This window comes from Leopardus geoffroyi, chromosome A3, assembly GCF_018350155.1.
Source record: "Leopardus geoffroyi isolate Oge1 chromosome A3, O.geoffroyi_Oge1_pat1.0, whole genome shotgun sequence".
NCBI classification, from domain to species: domain Eukaryota; kingdom Metazoa; phylum Chordata; class Mammalia; order Carnivora; family Felidae; genus Leopardus; species Leopardus geoffroyi.
The window spans coordinates 131,374,058-131,387,361 of record NC_059336.1 but is presented as its reverse complement, the minus strand read 5'-3'; positions in this window follow the sequence as shown (position 1 = coordinate 131,387,361).

The following is a 13,304-nucleotide window of genomic DNA, read 5'->3' as shown; positions in this document are numbered from 1 at the left end:
CAAGGAGCTGACCAGACTATTCTCTCTACCTGTATATGTATTTAAACTTTTCCACCTTCAAAAATGATAGTACAAGCATCAAGGCAACAAATTCAGATTTACCATTAGTGCTCGTATTTTACTGTACATATATTTAAATATACCTTAGGTTGCATAGCTAAAATAGCTTTATTTTGCGTGAGCTGTGTTTTGTGAATTGTACTGCTATTACATGAATGGTACCTATGCTTGAGTTTAGCAGAGGAACTAACCTAAAAAGCATCATAACGAGTCCACAAGAGTGTGTGATCGCCACATTTGGCCCCCTCGCTCTGTGGGCTAAGGAGCTGAGCTCAGGGGTGTTAAGTATTTGTTCAAGACTGAGTCGGTTTGCTTCCATGGTCTTTGGCTGTAAGTTGAGATCGGGGACTCTCCAGTGGAAGGAAGAGGGGGATTCAGGCATCCGAGCTTGGAGTACCAAACCGAGGCTCCTGGCTTTGGTGTGAGGCAAAGTAACGTGGGCGCATTGCCGGAGAGAGGGTAGGGACCGACGCCAGTGCCGGCGAAGACAGCTCTGCAGGCCAGACCTGAGCTGTGGAAGCCTGCCAAGCCTAGGGCATTCAGTGCTCCAGCCCTAAGCCCCACTGGCCTCTGCTTTCCAGAAGTGGCTGTAGATGTGGAAGGAAAGAACCAGACGACCATGGAGAGGCAGTCTTGTGGTTCGCTGGGTTTACAGGACAGGAGGAGAAGAGAGTGGGGAAGGGTCCTTGTTCAGTGGTCTTCAAGTAAACGTTCCCTCCTGTAGGCGAGGACTGATGATGGCTCTCTGGCCAACTGTGGGCAGGTGGTATATGAGACAAGGGCGAAGAGGAAACCGAGTTTATGCCCATGTAGATGAACTTAATGATTCATTTCAACACCCTACACCTCAGATATGTGTACGCACTACTGAGCTTGTTCTTCCTTAAAAATAAATAGACGCTGCTTATCAACATCCCCAAATCAAATATTACATGCACATATGCTAGCTGAACAACAGCTGTGTTTTTCTGCTTTAGACTAGAACACAGCAGGCATTTTTTTCCGCACCGTTTCAGGGTGGGAAAAGAAAATAGACAAAGCAAGAGAAATGGACAAGAAGCTACATGCCTGCCTTTCCTTTGAAAAAAGTCTGTTTTTCTTTTTAATATTCATTTTTGGGAGACTGCAAGTTGGGGAGGGGCAGAGAGAGGGGGACAGAGGATCCCAAGTAGACTCTGGGCTGACCCGGCGAGGCCAATGTGGGGCTCGAACCCACGAACTGCGAGATCGTGACCTGAGCTGAAATCGGACGCTCCACCCACTGAGCCACCCAGGCGCCCTGAAAAGTCTGGTTTTTAAAGAGCCAGACAAATGAAGAAGGAGGCTTCACTGTACCTTCCCACTCCCATTGCCCCTGACTTCTTACAAGACTTGGAAATAAACATGTCCGGGGTGTATCCTACCCGGTTGACCTACCATTTTATCATGCCTTCAAAATGGACCAGTCTCTACTCTCCAATATGATTTGGTAAAAGGAGCATTGGCTTTGGATTCAGTGAGACTGAAGATTAAATTCTGAGCTAGATGACCGGGGGGAAACTACCTGGAACCTTACTGTAGTTTGCATAATGTATACGGAAAGATACTACTCACATTGTGGTATTGTGAGCATTAAAATGCTCATTCTCTAATGTGCTCAATGTTTGAGAAGAATGACAAGTCTAGAGGGTCAAGATGTTTTGCTTTTGAAACATCAGGAGGTATAGACCTGTAGGTTCTGTATAAGACGGTACATCCTAGAATCGAGTGCCAGGGTCAATGTCTATCTGCCACAGGACGGATGCTCAGTGAGTCAAGCATCTGACTCCTGCTGAGGTCATGATCACACACAGAGCCCGCTTCGAATCCTCTGTCTCCTTTTCTCTGCTCCTCCTCTCCTCCCCTGCTCACACACACACATACACACACACACATACACTCTCTCTCCCTCTCTTAAAAATAAAATAAATATTACAAAAAATAATAATAAAAAGTAAAATTATTTTTATTTGTATCCGCAAGTAGCAAAACCCTTCGGTTAGATTCCATCGACCCAAATAATCAGAACGGACCAATCAATGTACCTTTTTTGGAGAAGCAGGGGGTTAATATCAACTTCTAGAAATAAATCCAGACACCAGATTAACTGTGTTCATCATGCCAAATTTTGGTGTGGTTGGCAGTGGGACAGTAATGCACAAATATTTCTTACAACTGCAGTTTCCTTTCAACTGGAAATAGAAGGCTGATTTTTTTTTTCTCATGCTTTTTCCTCCGACAGAAATGTCCACTTCTCTTTCTTGTTGGTGTTCCAATGCCACGAGCAAAATATATGGTCCTAGACCACCAGCTGCAGAAAAGCCAGCCTGTCACGGCTGTCCTGCAGAGGGTAACATCAGCAGGAAGCTTTGGTTCAACTATGTGCTAAAGGCTACAGGTTGCACATACTGTGTTACTGGGAATATTATGTCATTATAATACGATCATAGTGATATTATGTTATGATGTGCTCTCCAAAGATGGCCATGCCCCGTGCCTTCAGCCTGTGGTCCTTACGCATGGCTTTCTGATATCTTATCTGAATGCAGGATGTTAAGAAGATTTCTCCACTGTGGCTGGACCTGAATTTCAACGTCTGTCAGCACCGGGTGCCATTTAGGACCTTAACCACTCCCTGCTCCTAGCAGCTGCTCTCTGCCGGGCCTCACTTGGCCTCAGCCCAAGCATGGGCATCCCGCCTTTGGCCACAGACCTGCAGGGGACCCTCCAAAGGACTTCTCAGTTCCAGAGTATCCTTTCTGACAACTGCCCCCTGTCGGGACCCGACCTAGTGATTTTGTTCCAGCCATTTTAACAGCACTGAACTCTGATCTGTGATGCCTCCGCTCTCCAGGATGGTGATGCTCACTTGGTTTCCATCTTCCCGGGCTGCGTTTAGGAAATTGTCCCTGAACAGAGGGCTGGGTGAAGGCGCGGCTCCCCTCAGGTGTGTTTATTCTCTAAGGGATCATGGCCTTGCGTTGCCTGCTATCCAATGCCTGAAAACTGTTTTCTCAAAACTGTGCTGTATTTTTTATGGTGGGGATGCTGGTCTGGTAACTCTACTAAAGCCCAAAACAGAAGCCGAACGTTTCTGAGTAGGTTGATGGCAGGAGGAGACTGTGTTTTCAAAAGTAACAATTACACGGAAGAGAAACAGAGAGCAGAGTACTCACTGGAATTTTCTGACCGTGGCGACAAATTGACTCGAGGGTCAAAACTGGAAGGAATTCAGAAGAGCAGTGATATTTTAGCCAGAAAATTGTGTATACAAAGTCGGGGGGACTCAGAAAGGAGAGCAAGCTCGTTTAGTGGAGGTGTAACGTTGGTTTGGAGGAAATCTCAGAAATGGGTACAGAATGTCTCTCTACCACTTTCCTGACCCTGCCACTTGGATGTGAGGATTGTTAGACTCTGTGCTTTGTCTGGAGTGTCCCAAAACAAACATTTTAACCAAAACTACCTAGCATCTTTTGTAATATACAATGAATTGTTTGGAACGTTATTGATATTTGATCAAGACGATATATTCTAGAACAAGTTGCAATAAGTCATTTAAATTCTTGGCCAGTGCCCCCTACAGATCAAGGTTCAAGCTGTTTCCAATATTTTCCATTATCATTTTTATTTTCCTGAAAATATTTCACCATAGTGCATTATTTCCCATGTAAATTTTACACTGAAAATTAATTTACTTAGCTTTGATCTCTGGAAAGTATTTATAGATTACAACCTTTGCTATGTGCATCTTTTGAAGTTTATTTTTGAGAGACAGAGAGGGAGAGAGAGCGGGGGGAAGGGGCAGAGAGAGAGAGAGGGAGAGATACGATCCCCAGTGGGCTCTGAGCTGACAGCAGAGAACCCCACACGGCGGGGTTCGAACTCACGAACTGTGAGATCATGACCTGAGCCGAAGTCGGACGCTTAACCCATTGAGCCACCCAGGCGCCCCACTATGTGCATTTTTAATATGGGGACTATCATATTCAAGTCCAGTTTTCCTACGTAACATTATATAAGTTCGAATTCTACCAGGGATATGTTATTCTCCTATCAGTTTAAAGAACTAATGAAGTTTATCGCGTCGAGTGTTTGTCTCTTTCATTTTTACATTATTATTTCTGTTTTTGATGTTGGTACCTACCGGATAAAAGACTGACGGTTTATATTTGTATTCTAGCGAATCCGTGAGAAATATCGAGAGCCCTTCTGAGATCGTTGCGTTGCCAAAACTCTCTCCTTGCATTAGATGGATTTTTCAACTTTCAGGCATTTCATTTACCCGGGTGTGGTTCTTCCCTAAAGTGAAGCTGCACTCGCTGTCATTCCCTCTGGATAGTTTGGGATTCCACTAACCGGTTTCCAGACTGTCGCGTACCTGCTCTCGATCCAGCTTGGTAACATGCCACATGGACACGTTTTTCAATCAGTTATTATTGTTGGTTCACTTTGCATATACCGATTTAACCCAGGAAGAAAGCAAGCAAGTTGTAAGGCTCCAAGATTCCCTGGGTGTCATAAATTGGCATATTTGGAACAACACAAGATTAGCCAAAGCCATCTGGCACGTTGACTGCCGACTCTTGAAAGCACAGAAGGTCAAAATGAACTCAGATTTGAAACCGGTAGGGTCAAAGCATCCTGCTTTTCTCAGAAACTCTGGCTAGATGTTAAGAAGTAGTTAAGAAAGAAATTAAAAATAAATTCCCACCTTTGGAGTGGTAAAGGTAAGAGAGCGTTCTAGATAGAGTATCTTGCAAAAACAGCTTGGTGGCCGCAAGTGTTTTTTTAATCCTTGGAAAATTTGTTAAGTAAAAAAAAGGAAATAGTCACCAAACATTTGAACAGTGGTTTACCACTTAAAAAAAAATTTTTTTTTACTATTTATTTTTAAGAGAGAGAAAGACAGGGTGCAAACAGGGGAGGGACAGAGAGAGAGGGACACACACAATCCACAGCGGGCTCCCGGCTCGGAGCTATCAGCACAGAGCCTGATGTGGGGCTCGAACCCCCGAACGGGGAGATTGTGACCTGAGCCAAAGTCGGGCGCTCAACAGACTGAGCCACCCAGCAGCCCCTACAGGCTCTCCCACTTTAAACTTTGTTAAATGAGTCACATTTTCTGACAATTTACCGTCAGTAATTGCGGTCACATTACTTTCAGCCTCCGCCTTCTGAAAACAAAAGATTTGCCTTGCATGGAGGTATCTTTCTGACTGGGTGGTTTATTTCTTGACGTGGTTCATTTCAAAGACAGGCCCGCTTCTTCCGTGTGGTATAGAAATCAGAGAAGGAAGGGGAACACTGTGTCCGGAAGGGACATGTGCAGCCGTGGGGTTCAGAGCTTCGCCACTAGCGACGCGAAGGGGGAGTCTACTCTGGAGACCAGGAGAGAACACGCCAGGAGCCCAGTCTGCATTTCTGAAATACGTTGGAGAGTTTCTCCATCTTTCTCCACCAGAATCTGAGTGTGGGGCTGGCTGTGCGGGCCTGGAAAACGCGATTGTGTTTTTTGACTTTCCGTCTTCAAACCCATCTCCGATTCGCAGCAGAAACATTCAGAACAACAGTAGTGCTTCCCGGCATAGATACACTGAAACTCACAGGGTCAGTCTAGTTTTCCAGCTCATCGCTTTGAGCAACCCTGGCCACGGAAGACGTTTGTTCCCTATTACTGTGCCTGCTGGATTGTTCGAGTGGTTAAGGGACTGTCACAAAGTTGCATGGCCAGGATCGGACACCGTCTTTTCTCAACTCTTCTCCTTTGAACATTCAGGCTGTTCCATCTGGATGCGACCTCTGTCCCTCCAGCCAAAAGGATGTGTTCCTTGATCCGAAATGTGACTTTCATCATTTTCAATCCCTTTTATTTTCCCTCACCGATTTTATTGATTGTAGTAAGTAATGGCTAATTTTAAGCATATGGTTTTCTGACGGGGGAAAAGTATGAAGATCAACAGTAATATGAACCTTGGTGTCCTCACATCATGTCTTCCAAGAGGGAACGTCCTTAATCCTTGAGAAGGTCCCTGAGAGCTCTGCCCTACCCATGGCCACTCTGCACCCCACCCCTCAGATGACCTCCACCATCATGTCTGTGTCTGTCATCATGGGACGACCCTCCTTTGTAGCTTATTCACTGACGGCTGTATCTATGGCTCCTATGGACGTGTCAAGCACTTGTATGCTCGTTTGTAAAATATTAAAGCCACTCAGTAAATAGTCGCTGTCCTAAAGCCATTTTGGGGCCCAACCACCCTGGATATTCAGAGCAATTTCACGGCAGGTTCTAGACTTTCCCATGACCCAGAAAATAAGAAGTTACCTCCTGGCACATCAGAGCATCTCTAGGACTCTTCTCCAGTATTATGTTCGTGCCTGTGTCGTACCAGTTGCTAAATATTTACGGTCTTTCAACTAACACATTGCTCAGTTTTTTGTGGCTTCTCTATTATTTAGTTGTCTTTAAATGGTCCTATTGGATGCGCTTGGGTGGCTCAGTGGGTTGAGTGTCTGACTCTTGGTTTCAGCTCAGGTCATGATCCTAGGGTTGTGGGATCGAGCTCCGCATTGGGCTCTGCACTGAGTATGGAGACTGCTTGAGATTCTCTCTCTCTCTCTGTCTCTCTGTCTCTCTCTCCCTCTCCCTCTGCACCTCTCCCCTGCTTGTGTGCTCTCTCTCTCTAAAATAAAAAAATGAAAAATAAAAATAAATGGTCACATTAACTCATATGTGTGTATTATTCCATTACATGACTATACCAAACTCTACTTAGCCTGGTAATTATCCAGATATTTGATAATATAGAAGCTACTATTATACTTTCTATGTTTCTGGGTGCATGCATGTGAGAGCTCTTCTAGGTGAGGGAGTCTGGGGGTTGAGAGGTTATTGGATTTGTGGGTTTTCAGTTTTGCTTGAAAATTCCATTATTTTTCAAAATGACTAACAATTTATACGGCCGCATAAAAGAGTTCCTGCTATCCACATCACTGCCAGCCCTTGACATTGATAGTGTTTTAAATGTTTTTTTTTTGGCCAAGTTTGTAAGTGGAAAATAGGTTTTCGTTGGGTTGTAAACAGTTCCCCAATCACTTACAAGACTGAATATTTTCATACAATTATTCCTCATCCATGAATTCTCACCTTTGAGGTTCTCATTCAAGTTCTTATTCTGTTGGAGCCGTCTTATTCTTTTTCTTATCAACTTGCGGAATTTATTTATATAACTTTGATACTAACGTGTTCAGTGTTGTGGTTGCAGTCACAATTTCACGGTTTTTAACCTGTTATCCATTTTCCAGATAGTAGGTTTGGATGACTAGAAGATTTACAATCTTAATGTAGTCAGAACTGTCAATATGTTTCTTGTTTGTATTTTTTCTCTTTTGTATACAAAATTCTTCCCTCACTTTAAACCACAAAGATCTTAATCTGTGTTATCTTCTAAGAGTCTTTCTTTTGCATTTCATATTGAAGCCTTTAGTCAACCTGTACCTGTTTAACATGATGTGAGGTTGGAATGCTATTTGTTTTTCTGACGTGGGTAACAAATTGTCCCCGACCTTCACCATCACGTTCTTTTCTAACTTGATTGCCATATCGTGCCATCTTGTCATGGTTGAAACTTCAACATATGGTGAGTTTCTGGGTTCTTCTATCTTGTTCCACTCATCCACATACCACAATGTCTTAATAACTATACCTTTACAATAATTCTCAACACTTGGAGTGACAGGTATCCGAGTATTATGGTGTCATCTTTATAGTGTTTAACAATCAACTTTACTGAGGTGTAACTTACGTATAGTAGAATACCCTCACTTTAAGTACAGAGTCCAATGACTTCTGAGTCTGTATACACCTGGGTGACAACCTTTGTAACATTTATGAGACAAGTGTTTTATTTTATTTATTTTTTTAAGTTTATTTGTTTAGTTGAGAGAGAGAGAGAGAGAGAGAGCGAGAGAGCGCACAAGCAAGGGAGGGGCAGGGAGAGAGGGAGACCCAGAATCCGGGGCAGGATCTAGGCTCCGAGCTGTCAGCACAGAGTCTGATGCGGGGCTCGAACCCGTGAACCATGAGATCACGACCTGAGCGGTAGTCAGAAGCTTAATCGATTGAGCCACCCAGGCACCCTGAGTCAGGTGTTTTAGACATCGGCACCGAGCAGCACAGGACTGTCACCCTGAGAAGAGAGAAACACACAAGACAAGTGCAGGATTGCTGGCTTTCTGCCTAGAGGTTCTTTCAGAAACATGGAAACATCGTGCAGGAAGGGGGGAAGCTGAGCAGGTCAGAGCAATCCTCCTGAGCCGAGAAGACTGAGATTGAGAAGCAGGGAGTCTGAGGCAGCTGTGATTTCTAGGACAGAGTATTAGAGGATAGGAGGCGAAATAAAGAGGGAGCTCCAGAAATCTGTGTAAGAATTTTTTTGAACTTATCGCTGAATATTCAGATGTACATGTGAGCCCATCCGGAGTTAGGAGACTAATGCTTGGACTCAGTAGAAGGACCTCACTGAGCATCTGAGATTCAGTAGGCCCCTGAAGGACCACGCTTTAGTAGCGATGCTAGACTAGTCCGGAACGAAGGGTGTTCCAGACTGCCCAGCAAAGCTTAAAAATAAGCCCTGCAGGTATCAGGGTAAACTCCAAGTAACTCATCAGAACAATACCCAAGACCTCTTAAAAGAAGACAGCCGTGTCGCTGTATAAAACTGTTTTGTTGTGTTGCCCAACGATGCATCTTTGTCTTGTCGTGATACCCAGATTCCCACTGCGGCTATGGTTGGTCTTTGGGGGAAGAATACCACCCCCTCCCCAGTGTCATGTCAGCCAACTGTGTGCCCTGCATGGTATCTGGGTGAGCACCTTCTGTCCGCACCGTGCCCTGTCAGCGGCTGTGGTGACAGCAACACTGTGCGACCTGCCACGCTCCGTCACACCTTTGTTGCCTTCCTGTTTTTTGAGAATCGTTTGCAAAGGGCTTCTTTTCCAAGGTGAAAAGCTGTGACTTCCCAGAAGAACAGACGGCCATTTTCAAACCATGTAGCTCGCCCCAGTGTTCCACTTGACCGGGCGTTGAGCTGCACGGTTACCTATCTAGTCAATACCGCCGACGGGATGGGGTAAAAGAGGGTTAGACAGTGTGATGTTGCGAATGTCCGGGCAGTTTCCCTAGTTTCCTCCAAAATGCCTCACTCAGCTTCCAAGGGACACTCACAAATGCTTATACCTGAGATTCTCTCGGGGAATCCCTAATACGTAGGGCCTGAGACCCACGACACTATCGTGTAACACTTATTGTCTTCCTACAAGAAGGGTGGGGGTTAAGAGACTGTGGCCAGGTTCTCAATAAAAGCCAAGGTCAACGGAGAGTTTACATTTTAAGATGGGTTGGTGAACCCCTGACGTTTGCATCGGGTAGAAATCATGCTTGCTTGACTTTAGTATCCCTAGAAAATTAGAGATGAGTTTCTTTTTCGTTGCCTTCCCCGAATTTAATAGAGCAACACAAAAAAATAGGTTGGTTGTGGATCCACAATTTCTACCCATAGTGAATTCATAAAAGGGGGTAAGAACATCTGTACCTACTTCCCCTTTCCTTCAGATTGGTCCTAGAAACCGGGAAACGTCCTCTGTTTTCTATCCATATCATCAAATGATCCATTCAGCTCTTTGTGAGACAGAAGAATCCTACTTTTAACGGACTAGAAGCAGCAATTCTTTGCCACATTGCTCAGCGTAGGCTAGGAGCTCTAAAAACGACGCCCAAGCCTTAAGAGCTTAGTGTCGTAAAAGTTTGTACCTCCCTTACGTCACATTGAAGGGCAGAAGGCAGCAGGACCTGGGATGTTTTAGTTCCAGGCTTTTTTAGACACTTAGTGTTTGCTTCTGCAGCTGGCTGGTGGAAACAGAGAGGAGGAACGTACAGGGAAGGTATTTCATGGGTCCCGCCTGGATAAGGGCACGCGTCACTCCCCATATCCCACAGCCAGCACTGTCCATATTGTCATGCCTAAGTGCAAGGGACGGTGGGGGTAGGCAGCCCTGATGGATGGTCAGAGAGGAGAGGACATGGGTATTGATGAGCACTGAAAGTCTGGGCCACCATTCACCCCGCAGTCACCGAATAGCCCTCTCATTTTTCTTTACACTCATCCCTTCTGAACTGAGATGATGTAAGTCCCATCTTGTCACTATTTCCGGTGGAGATTTCTGGGTGCCATACAGTCTCTTCTCCATCCAGGGCCCACTGTGGCATCTCATGGCTTGGCAACCTCTGAACTAAGGAAGGGTCATCCGCCCAATCCAAACTCGAAATGTAAGAGTTGATCAAGGGCAAGTTACAACAACGGGTGCTTATAAAGAGCAAGAATGTGAAAAACACACCCACCCGTGATCCCTAGCTCTTCTGAAATTCTACTGGACAGGCCTTAGGAGGGCGCCCTCTTCGGGGAAACAGGAAGTTCCTTTAGCAGACCTTCCGGGAAGCAGAATCAGGGTCCGCTAAACCACCTTGCCCTTTTATCTTCATGGCATAAAACCACCTTGTCCTTCTATCTCCATGCCATTTTGTTCTGCCCATGGATGCTTCTCCCTTGACTATTTTTTTCTCCATGGTTACATCCTTGGAGGCAGGCCAGCCTTCATAGCTCTCCTTCTGCTGGTGCACTATGGGGCCCTGAGGTTGCTTTAACTCTCAAAGAGTCAAAGGCATTTATTTAATGTTGATTGACTGACTGATTGACTGTTCGGGCTCATGGTTTGGGGAAGTTTCTCCAGAGACTTGGTAGGCGACTCATCTCCCTAGGGCAATAGCCACAGATAGAGTTAGTTTGTAGACGTAATTTTCAAATACATGGTATTTCTTTACATTCTGACCCACAAACCTCTTTCTGTAAACTTAATGGACCTGAGTCTACCTGGGATAATGAGCTTGGGTGGAAACCATACATTTAATCCAATTTTTGACATAGGGCTGAGTTCTAATAGATATTTGTTGTAAAAAGAAACCAAAAAAAAAACACTTGTCAAATTTTTTTCTTTTACTGCTTTGAGTCTAGAAAACTAGTTTTTACCAACCTTCAAGTTCCAAAATTTACCTTTATTTCATTCCGTTCTCTTCCGAACCAGACAATTTTCACCTGATCTCATGTTCTTCTTCTTATACCTTGCTGAGTGTTGCCGGTAACACCCAATATACAACCACCGACCTGTTTTTGGTTTCCTTCCCTGGCACTGTAAGTCCATGAGACAATTGTTCCGCCTTCCCAATTATCAGTGTCAACAATTTAATGAAGTGTTCTTTCCAACAAATAAAAAGGCTCTTTAGTTTTCTGATACTCATTGTCTTGTTACTGACCTCTTGATTGCTAAGTCAATGCCACATACTTCTAGCTCTGGTTGCAATGATGATTTCTATATTACTTACAGTAGGCTAACTTCTGTAATAAAGAAGGCTTAATATTTATGGATTTACACAAGAAAACATTGTATTTCTTTTTTTATAATTTTTTTAAGTTTATTTACTTTGAGAGAGAGAGAGAGAGAGAGAGCAGGGAGTGACAGAAAGAGAGGGAGAGAGAAAATCCCAAGCAGGCTCCACACTGTCAGCCTAGAGCCCGATATGGGTCCCAAATCCATGAACTGTGAGATCATGACCTGAGCTGAAATCAAGAGTCGGACGCTTAGTTGACTGAGCCACCCAGGTGCCGTGAAAATGTGTCTTTCTTAAGCTGCTGTATGATGTCTTGATTAGGAGATTCTACTCTGAGTGATAATTTATTAACAGGAATCTTGATAATCAGGGAATAATTACAGAATTAAAAATAACCGATTTTAATCATTTGGGTCTTCCAATTTTTGTGTCGGTGTCATAAAAAGAGTCAAAACAGCCCCACGTGTGGCAGAACATCAGAAATAGTGTTAGCCAGACGCTTAATCAATAACCAACACAATGTAACAAAATTTTTCACATAGAAGGGTAAAGGGTATTTCCCGTGCCTCTACTGTGCAATGTGGTAGCCACGAGATACACGTGACTAGCAGGCACTTAAATGTGCCTCGTATAACGGAGGGATTGAATTTTTAATCTTATTTGATTTACATTAATTGGAATTTAAATGCAAGCAGCCCCATGTATCGGAGAGCACAGAATATCAATCCAAACTTTTTAGAGACGAGGGATACAGCCCTCTTCTCTCTGAAAACTTTTCTTAAATCTTTAGTAGAGGGAAGTTGGAGCTCGGGTGAAAAAGGTTGCCTCTTCCTTGCTGTCAATCCTAGATTTGAAAAAAAAAAAATCATTGTCTTCTTAGAATACACTTTACTATCCAAAATAGTTCCACTAAAGACAACCAGTTAATGCAAACCCTCCTTCTAACTGCATGAGTTGGTATGTACCTGTTTTCTGAGTGTGTTGGTTTTGATTTCTTCCACCGGTTCTCCAGAATAAAGCCCTTTGAGAGACAGGAGGACTTTTTCGCTTTAATTGAATGACACCTTCATGCCATACTCTGGATCAGTACTTCCCTCCAGCCACTGTGAAATACACAAAGAATATCCTGCAAAAAACCCCCCGAGTTCACCCAAACCTCCATATGGTTTGGCTTCACAAAAGGCCATTTGACTGGGTGATGCTTTGATTCCAGTGGGGTTTTCCATAGTTTTGCCGTGGATATGGGATTTTACATGGGATAGATCAGTCAAAAAAAAGTCTTTAAAAAATGTAGGAATAGCTGTTCAGAAGTGAAACGTTCACTCTTTTAACAGATGTGAAAAAAAGGCTGTTTCATTGAGTGTGACCCCGAACAATCCTACACTCGAGTAATTTCCCTGAGCCCTTCAAAAATGTTATATGCTTGGCATAATAGAGATAGTAAATGATATACTTTGTAGCAATTCACTTAGGAGCCATAAGAGAATGAGAAACTTGAAACTCCCTTTCTCCCCCACTTAAGCAGACTAGTTTTAAGTTCCAAAATACAAAGGGATATTTTTAGAATCAGATCTGTAAGCACATTGTACCCAGGATGAGATTTGAGTGAACTCCAATACAGAAAAGTCATTTTACAATCTGGAGCCATATCACATGGGGAATGTGTTAAATAATACTTTTCTTTCCAAAATGATTGTATCTTGTATAATGAGTTTCTTACTGAAACTTCATTTAAAAAAAAAAAAAATTGTCTTCAGCTGCAACTAACAAGCTTTAACTACGG